Source organism: Diceros bicornis, chromosome 3 (assembly GCF_020826845.1).
Source record: "Diceros bicornis minor isolate mBicDic1 chromosome 3, mDicBic1.mat.cur, whole genome shotgun sequence".
NCBI classification, from domain to species: Eukaryota; Metazoa; Chordata; class Mammalia; order Perissodactyla; family Rhinocerotidae; genus Diceros; species Diceros bicornis.
Window position 1 is genome coordinate 9190028 of NC_080742.1, and position 10325 is coordinate 9200352.

Sequence of the window (10325 nt, forward strand, 5' to 3'; positions counted from 1 at the left end):
TAACAAGTGACTGCACATTGTTTTAAAGAAAATGAAAAACTTTCTCCTGATATTTATTTATATGAGAAATAAGACAAATATGGTACATTCCAGAAACAGGTAAATGAAGAGTGAGGTTTCACAGAGTTGCAGAACATGAGAAAGTGTTATTTCAGTAAAAAGAGTATAAGTTAGAAAATTCATGGCATGGGAAAGAGAAGTGCTTTAGGAGGGACCAAACATTCATGTGTAGAGAGATCATCCAAGTTACCTGGTATCCTCCCCCACACCCAACACCAACCCATCAACCTTGAAAACATGCTCCACGATGATAGCACAAAAGAGATTTTAAAAATTACACGTGTTCATGAACGTTAGAAGCCTTGAAATGGAGAGGTTAAAAGTCATACCTGATCTTAACATGTGGAGAAAGAACAAAGGCCAAGTTTCAATCCAGGCTCTGCCACGTAACAGCTGTGACTCTGGGCAAGTTACATGGCCTCTGGAAGCTCTCTTCCCATTGAAAATAAGAACAATAAGTACCTCACAACTCATTGTGCAGGAAAGGCTATGGTAAGCACCAATTCAATGGCGGCTTTTCTTCCTTTTCCTATGCACTAGGTTGTTCCAGACCACACAATCCTCGTGCTTCCCTAGCGATTCTGTTCAATTACTATTCCATTTTCTCCCACAGGTAGAAGACTTCCTGCAGACATTTCCCCCAAGCCCACCATTTTCCTTCCTTCAATTGCTGAAATAAACCTCCATAAGGCTGGAACATATCTTTGTCTTCTTGAGAATTTTTTCCCAGATGTTATAAATGTATATTGGAAAGAAAAGAACGGCAATACCATTCTGCAATCCCAGGAGGGAAAAACCATGAAGACTAAAGACACATACATGAAATTCAGCTGGCTGACCGTGACGGGAAGGTCAATGGATAAAGAACACAGATGTATTGTCCAACACGAGAAGAATAGAGGAGGGGTTGACCGAGAGATTCTCTTTCCTCCAGTGAATGAAGGTATGTGTGCATAAATATAACCTCCCAGAACACCTTTTTTCAAAGGGATAACCCACCATTTCAGTCAAGTATTAATGAAAAACAAACAAATATAAATCTTTCTTAAATGTTGTTCCACTTATTAGTCGCAAAAACATCCCTCTATTTCCCTATAGAATTAAAATAGTATAGGCACTGGAACATAAAAGAGAAAAAAAAATTACTGACCCTTTCCCAGCCTAAGTTTCATCTTGAAAAATATAAAGGTCACAATGATGTTTTTTAGGGTAGTTGTACGGATTAAATGAAACAAGTTACGTGAAAACACCTAGCAACTTAGTACAAAAGAAATGCTCAAAAAGAGATTCGGCTTTTGGTGGTCTTGCTTGATCAGGAAATAAGAACAATTATATGTCTTTCAGGAATGTTCTACTCAGCAAGCAAACTCACTGTTATGTTCATCTTGCTATACACAAAGTATTACCCAAAACAATGTTTTTAGGTGACAAAATGGTGTTCATTTGAGAGAGCCAGATCGCAGTTCAAGAAAAAATTGAATAATTAGGCCACTGTAGTTTTGTTATGGTCTTAGGTTTTCCAGATTTGTATTTTATATACCACCGAAAGATGAAATTTCATAATTAAGATTGGGTGAGGTGAATGTGTACACAAATACTACCATTCTACATGCTGAATGTAAGTCTTGCAAGCATTGGTAAATGCAGCTCAACAAACTTTATTGCAGAACTAACATGTGTCAGGCCTGGGAGAGATGTGTGGATGAGCACACTGGGATGAATTACTGTCTCAAGGAGGATGCCCTGTTGTCAGAGAGTACATTCCTTTCCTAATCACTCAGCGTCCCTCGTGATTCAGGCATGATGTCGCAGAGGACTCCCTGTGATGCAGATGCTGTGCATTTTTAGACAGTGTGGGCAGAGGGCTGACTGTGCCTTGGTCCAGGCAGAGGTCTTGTAACTCACTAGACTCACGACCTGCTGTCCTGAGTATGAAGACAACAGACCAAAGGCCCCAGGGCACCTATAGATAAGAAGGAATCAGTTTGTACTTTTCCCCGTGGTTCACAAGCCCTTTTGAAGCAGTGGGAAACAAGCACCGAACAAAACGTGCGAAGAACATTGCTGTGCACCAGTCCCAATTTCTGAAGTCAGTCTTGATCTTTTCGGCTCCTTGGTTTCTTCAGTGATCAAATTAGGTTCGAACGCTGGCCTTGGCATTTTTGAAGGGCTGCAAAGAAGAGCAAATGAAATAATGTCAGTGAAAACACTTGCTTGTGAAAACACTTGCTTTTGAAAACATAACATGGATTTAGTTATTTATGTATTCCTTGTGTTCTTTAATATCCCTTGCTAAGTTTCACTGCCGTAAGATTAAAACAACAGCCCCAATTTGCTATTTCTACAGCTAAGAAACAGAGGGGAAGCAAATATGCAAAGCACAAGTTTAGTATAACCACAGAGCTGAGCTGTACTATTAGGTTTTGATTTTTCTAGTGATCAGGGAAAAATAAGACATGTTAAGTTCCATGATGATGATGATCAGAGAGAAGTTCCAGTTCATAATTTTATATACAGATTTTATTATGAAAAATTGTTACATTATTGTTTTTACTTCAATCAATGTAGGGTAATAAGAGATTTTGGTTTATCTGAAAATTAATAACTCACTGTAAAGGAAAAGAAAGAGACTTCTAAGACACATTAAAGTCCGTTCTTGAAGATATTTTCACATACAAACATGATTATGCTACCATTTTCATTCTTGGAATTTATTCCAAATCCTATACCTCAAATCCAGGTTTACAGCCACCAAAAAAGATCTCACTGAGTACATAAAATTGCATACCAGAACCATATCCATATAAACAGGAACACATGTAACAGAAAAAGGATAAAACAAAACAATGGTTTGGAATCTATTTTCGTCCAACAATCAATTATCTTTAAAAAACTTTTTATCTTTGCATGTTTGTCTCTTTTACTTTATACTGTAGATAAGTCTCCCCTCCCATTGTATATGTTCAGAGAAGCATAAATGGGACTTGGCCTATCTTTCTATCTTTGGAAAGAATTGCCCTGAAATGCTGAGCTCCCGTAATGAAAAGGTTATTTGCTGAGAATATTTAACATACCTTGAAGAGGAGATGTTTTTAGTGTCCACAATGGTGGAGATATGTTGTTTCTCTATAGATTGTTTTCTATTTCTAGCGGGTATTTTTACAAAGTACTCCCCATGAGCTCTATCTCACTAAATCCTCGACAACCATCCTTTGAACGCTGGCTCTGCCATCACTGGTATGACTCTCAGCAAGTTACTTACTCTCCCAAACTTCTTTCCTCTTTTGTAACACTGAGTCCTCCAAACTACAACTCATGTCAGTGTGACTGGAGCATTAAGGGAGATAATGCAGTGAAGCATTCAACACAGTGCCTGGTTCAGTAATAATCGCTCAATAGCTCTTGGCTTTTATTCATATTGTTGTCACATCCACAAAGACCACAGCTCCAGAAAACCATGTGGATGAGTTGGGTATATTGGGATATGCGTGCTTTGGAAAGGTATGGCTGATTCCTTTGTTTTGATGGGAAATTTGTTAAACGTGACTCTTTCAAACGTGAGATGCTGTTGTGGATTCTAAGATTTGATGAATTGGCTTTGGCAGCAGCTCTTCATGTCAGCAACGTGTGCTGAAGACTGTCGAGTAGCCACATTTCTGTTTATTTTTCCATTGGACAAGTATTTCTCCAACACCTCCTCTGTCTCAGGCACTGTGCTAGGAGCTATGAATAGAGAAGGAAAGCGAGATAGTCTTGTATATTACCATCCAGTTGCGATAAAGAAAAAAAATGTATTCTTCATGAAGGTCAACATCTTCATGTGCACACAATATGTGAATTTGGTTCTACTGAGTTACGTAGAATCAGTGAACTCTTCTTTGAATCATAGGGTGCATATTTTTAAGGATGGTCTCTCTGTCACTGCATTATACTTGTGTGGGTGTGGGCATACGTACTCATATAAACACATACACAAACGGTCGAAAAATTGGCATGAAAAATTGACTAATATTTCCTCTCATTTCTTCTAGTTGTCTCCTCAATTGTCACTACTATTGATCCTACAACGGCTTATCTGAAAGATAAACGCAGTGAGTTATCATCTATGTTTGCCTCTATGTCATGCTATAGGCTTTTTTTCCCTCCTGATCACCTTAACTTTTGAACTTCTCCTGCTTAACGTAGAAAAGACCAGTTATTTTTGGAATTGTGGGTCTCATAATTTTGATATTTCTACGGACTCTGCCTCCTGTATGTCAGCAGATTACATACATGTGTGTATATATGAATATATGTATATATTCCTAATATATACACACATTGTCAAATAATGGGCACGGACAATTGCCTAATATTTCCTGTCATTTCTTCTAGAGTTCCCTGCTATAGGCTCTACAAAAGCCTCCCCAACAGAGCAAAGTGGTAAGTTTTTGTATATGCTTGCTCTCATGTCATGCTATGGCACTTTTGTCCGTCCTGATCAAATTAACTTTTGAAACTTCCTGGTTTATAGTAGACAAGACCAATTATTCCTGGAATTCTAGAGCACACACTTTTAATGAGTATCTCTTCTGTCTCTCTGTTGGCAGCTTACATATATATATATATATATATATATATATATATATATATACACACACACAAATATATATATACGTGTATATCAACTGTCAACTAATAAGCATGAAAAATTGAGTAAATTTTGATCTCATTCCTTCTAGAGGTCCCTGCTATTAATTCTACGAAAGCCTTCTAAAGGATGAAAGCCGTTAAGATTTGGATATGTTTGCCTTTATTTCATGCTATAGCACTTTTTTCCTTTGGATAAAGTTAACTTTTGTACTTCCTTGCCTTAAAAAAGAGAAACTAGAATGGCTGGATGTAACAGAATCGATTGAGTGTTATTTTAATTCAACTCATCATTCCACAGGTGTAATAGTAAGATAGTAAATGCTGGTTTGGTGATGAGATGACTGTAAATTAGAGGGTGCAGTGATGGGCTCTGAATTATTTCAGCGATGGATTCCATTGATTTGTGTGGCTTTTGTTTCTAATGACTGAGGAATTTGTGATATCAAGGTGCCTCCAGATTTCTTTTTAAGCTTTGATCCATGCTAGCAGCTAATAACATGATCTGACACAGACTGAGAGCTTCCTATACAGAAGGCATTGTGCTGGGTTTTGCATGCATTTTCTTGTTTAATTCTCATAATACTCCTAGGAGGTTGTGCAATATATTTTCCGCATTTTATAGATGAGGACAAGGAGTTAAGATTAATTAAGTCTCTTGCACCACGCCACACAGCTAGATCTAGAGTTTCAACATGGCCATCTAAATCAAGAGATCATACACTTACTCAGTTCTCTTTTCTTCCTCTAAAATATTGTCCCAGAGTAAGAAACCCCAAAGCAAAGCCCTGAGACACCATGGACACATGGTAGGGGGTGGGTAAGTGCATGGGCTTCACAGTAACTCAGACTGGACTTGAACACCAGTTCCTTTAATGATTAGTTGCATTGATATAAGAAAATTACTCACATTTCCTAAGAGACCATTTCCACATCTGCCATGCAGGATCATAACACCTAAGTTAGTTATTGAAGAGAAGGTGGCCCATGTGGCATGTCTAGCATAGGGTGTCTCATTTAGCTGGCAGAGAATCAGTACTAGCATGTGGCCCTTTCTCCCTACATATGTGCAAAGTAAATGACTAGAAGCATTGGATCAAGCCCTGCTGATCTTTCCTCCATTTGCAACATCAAGGGGGCTCTGGACCTCAGCTCACACCTTACCTGACCAAGGGCAAGGAGTTATGAACACATCACCTTTGAGATCCCTTTCAACATCAAGTGTTAATAATTCTGGAGTTCTGTCTCTTGAACCCAAAACATGTAAAAGGGAAATTTCCACAAGAAAAGACTCAGCCTTGTGGTTCAATGCACACCAGTGTGGCTCACCATCATTATCAAATTAAACAAATCAAAATCTTAAATCTTGTTCCATTTATTGGTAGTATAAATGTTCCTCTATGTCCTCAGAGGATTAAACTAGTATAGGCTTTGAACACAGAAAAGAAAAAGAAAAGGAAAACTTAACTAACCTATCTTGGCCTGAGATTCATTCTCCAAAATATTCAAGTCACAATTCTGTTTTTTAGGGTTGCTATATGGATTACCTGAAGCAAAATAGGTGAAAACACCCAGCTACTTAGCACACAAGAAATGCTCAAAAAGAGATTCCAGTTCTGAGGATCTTACTTGATCAAAAAATAAGAACAATTATACGTGTTTCAGGAATGTTCTACTCAGCAAGCAGAGTCACTCTCACTTTCACCTTATTGTACTAAGAGTACGACCCCCACAAAACATTATTAAGTGACCAAACGGTGTTCACTTGAGGGAGCCACGTGGCAGCTCAGCAAAAAATCGAATAATTTTTCCTCTGCAGTTTATTACGGTCTTAGGTTTTCCAGATTTGAATTTTATACACCACAGCAAGGTGTAATTTCATAATGAGAGATTGGGTGAGAGTAATGTGTACACATATGCTTCCATTCTACGTAACGAATGTATTTCTTGCCATTGGTAAATGCAGCTCAACAAACATTTACTGCAGTACTGGCCTGTGCCAGGCCTGGAAGGGACGTGTGGATGAGCATACTGGGGTGAATTCCTTTTCCAAAGAGGATGCACTCTTATAAAGAGACTACATTCTTTTCCTAGTCACTCGCGGTCACTCGTGATTCAGGAACGACGTCCCAAAGGAGTCTCTTTGATGCTGATGCGGCACTTATTTTAACAGTGTGGGCAGAGGGTTGAATGTGCTTGTGTCTCAGCAGGGATCCTGTAACTCGCTAGACTCGGGACTTGAGTCCTGAGAATGAACAAAACAGACCAGAGGCCCCAGAGCACCCATAAATAAGAAGGAGTCAGTTTGTACTCTTCCCTGTGGTTCACATTGTACTCTTCCCTGTGGTTCACAAGCCCTTTTGAAGCAGTGGGGAACAAGCATAGAAGAAAATGTGTGAAGACCCTTGCTGTACACCAGTCCCAGTCTCGGAAGTCAGTCTTTATCTTCTCGGATCCTTAGTTTCATCAGTCATCAAATTAGGTTCGAACACTTGCCTTGGCTCTCTCCTGGGGCCGTGATGAAGATCAAGTGAAATAACGTCAGTGAAAACACTTGCTTTTGAAAACACAACATGGATGTATTTATTTATGTATTTACTGCATTTCTTAATATCATTTCCTAAAATTCACTATCGTAAGATTAAAACAACAGCCCTAATTTATGATTTACACCACTAGGAAACTGAGGGGAAGCAAATATACAAAGCATAAGCTTAATAAAACCACTGGGCTTAAGCGTCCTATTAGGTTTTCATTTTTCTAGTGACCGGGGAAAAATAAGACTTGCAGTAAGTTCCATGATGACGATTATCAGAGGGAAGTTCTAGTTCATAGTATGGTTTACTTGGCACCTAATTTCTGAAACAAATGTCTCCTTTGGGCTTCTCAGGGCAACAAAGCTAACGAGGACATTTCTGTTAGTGCCATTCTTCAGCAAATTTGCAGTGCTGTTTCTTGGAATTTCTTTGTTTTTGATAAAAGCTAAGAGTATAACTTGGAAGCACAATCAAGGAAGCTATTTTGAAGAAGGTAAAACTAGTTTCTGATCCACCTTGCTTGAGAAAGAGAAGTTAGGACACATAGACAGAAATTATTATGAAAAACTGTTACGTGATTGTTTTTACCTCCATCCTTGCATGCTAATAAGAGATTTTGATTTATATTTTAACGAAGAAGTCACCGTTACAGAATAGAAAGAGACGTCTATGACACGTTAAAGGCAATTCTTGAAGATATTTTAACACTTAAACATGATTATGCTAACTTTTTCATTCTTGGAATTTATTCCAAATCCTATACCTCAAACCCACTTTTGTAGCCACCAAAAAAAGCCCTCATTGTGTGCATAAAATTGCATACCAGAACCATATCCTTATGGGCAAGAACATATCTAGTTTAAAAAAAAAAGATAAAGGAAAACAGTGGTTTCAACTCTGTTTCCTCCATCAGACAGTCAGTTATCTTTAAAGAAGTTTTCTTTTTCTATGCTGCCCTTTTCCTTTTTTACATCATAGATAGCTCTCACATCAGATTCTATATATTCGGAGAACTCTAAGTGTGTCTCTGCTTAAATTTCTATCTTTGGAAAGAATGGCACTGAAATGCTGATCTCCTGTAATGAAAAGGTCATTTGCTAAGAGAATCTAACATACCTGGAAGAGAAGACATTTTCAGTGACCGCGGGTGGAACTGTGGTGTTTCTCTAGAGAATATTTTCTATTTCTATGGGTTATTTCTACAAAATACTTTCCACATGCTCTATCTCGTTGAATGCCCACAATGATCCTTTGAATGCTGGCTCTGTTGTCACTGGTATGATTCTGGGCAACTTACTTGTACTCGCAAATTATTTCCTCATTTTTAACAAGGAGTCCGCCAAAATACAGCTCATGTCAGTGTGACTGGAGCATTAAATGAGATAATGCATGTGAAGCATTTGACACACGGCCTGGCACAGTAATAATCACTCAATAGCGCTTCGCTTTTATTCATATTGCTGTCATGTCCACAAACACCACAACTAGGAGAATCATGTGCATGACTGGGGATATTGGGATAGGCAATATTGGGATTGGAAAGGTATGGCTGATTCCTTTGCTTTGAAGGGAAATTTTCTTAAACCTGATTCTTTCAAACATGAGATTCTGTTGTGGAGTCTAAGATTTGATGAATTGATTTTGGCAGCAACTCTTCATATCGGCAGCTTGTGCTGAAGACTGTAGAGTAGCCACATTTTCTGTTTATGTTTCCATTCAACAAGTAGTTCTCCAGCACCTCCTTTGTGGCAGGCACTGTGCTAGGAGCTGTGAACACAAAAGGAAAACAAGACAGTCTTGGATATTACTGTCCCGTTGTGATAAAGAAGAAAACAATGTATCCTTCATGAAGGTCATCATCTTCATGTGCAGAAACACAGTACACGAATTAGATCGACTAAATTACGTAGAATCAGATGAGCTATTCGTGGAATCGTAGGGCTCATATTTGTAAGGATGGTCTCTCTGGCACCGGATTGTGTCTGTGTTTGTATGCATACACACGTACTCTTGTAAACACATAAACACGCTGTTGAGCAATGGGCGTGGATAATTCACTAATAGTTGCTCCCATTTCTTCTAGGTGTCACCTCATTTGTCACTACTATTCATTCTACAAAGGCTTATCGGACAGAGGAGAGCAGTCAGTTATTGCCTATGTTTGCCTCTCTGTCGTGCTATAGGCTTTTTTCCCACCTGCTCAACTTGACTTTTGGACCTCTCAGTCTTAAAATACAAGAGACTAATTATTCCTGGAATTGTGGGGCTCATAATTTTCATATTTTTGGTGACTGTCTCTCCTGTCTCTCAGCATATTATGTACATCTAATTCCTCTCTGTATACACACACTGTCAAATAATGGGCATGGACAATTGACTAATACTTGGTCTCCTTTCTTCTAGAGGTGACTGCTATTGGTTCTACAAAAGCTTCCCCAACAGAGCAAAGTGGTAAGTTTTTTTATATGCTTGCCCTCATGCCATGTTTGGGAATTTTTTTTCTCTCCTGGTCAAATTACTTTTTGACCTTCCCTGGTTTATAGTGGACAAGACTAATTATTCCAGGAATTGTAGGGCACATAATTTTAATTAGTATCTCTCCTGTCTCTCTGTTGGCAGTTTACATATGTATATGTACATATTTATACACACACACACACAGATACATGTTTCAACTGTCAACTAATAGGCGTGTCATGCTATAGATGTTTTTTCATATGGGTAAACTTAACTTCTGAAATTCCCTGCCTTAAAATAGGAAAAGTAGAATGACTGAATGTTCCAACAGACTGAGTGATATTTTAAATCAATCCATCATTTCCTAGGAGTCGTCTTATCACAGTAAATGCTGGTTTTGGGATGAGATGACTGTAAGTTAGAGGATGCAACGGTAGGCTCTGAATTATCTAACAATGAACTTCATTCGTTTGTGCAGGTTTTCTTTCTAATGACTGGGAAAACTTGGTAAGACAGGGCTTCTAGACTCGTTTCTTAGTCTTTGTTCCCTACTAGCAACTAATAACATGAACTAACACATACTGAAAACTTCCTATACAGAAGACATTGTGCTGGCTTCTGCATACATTTCTTGTTTAATAC

General features: G+C 38.4%; 1 pseudogene; it reads left to right on the forward strand.

Moving 5' to 3' along the window:
- Nucleotides 1-474: 474 nt before the first annotated feature.
- Nucleotides 475-862, forward strand: LOC131421691 (T-cell receptor gamma alternate reading frame protein-like; annotated as a pseudogene).
- The last annotated feature ends 9463 nt before the right edge of the window (nucleotides 863-10325 follow it).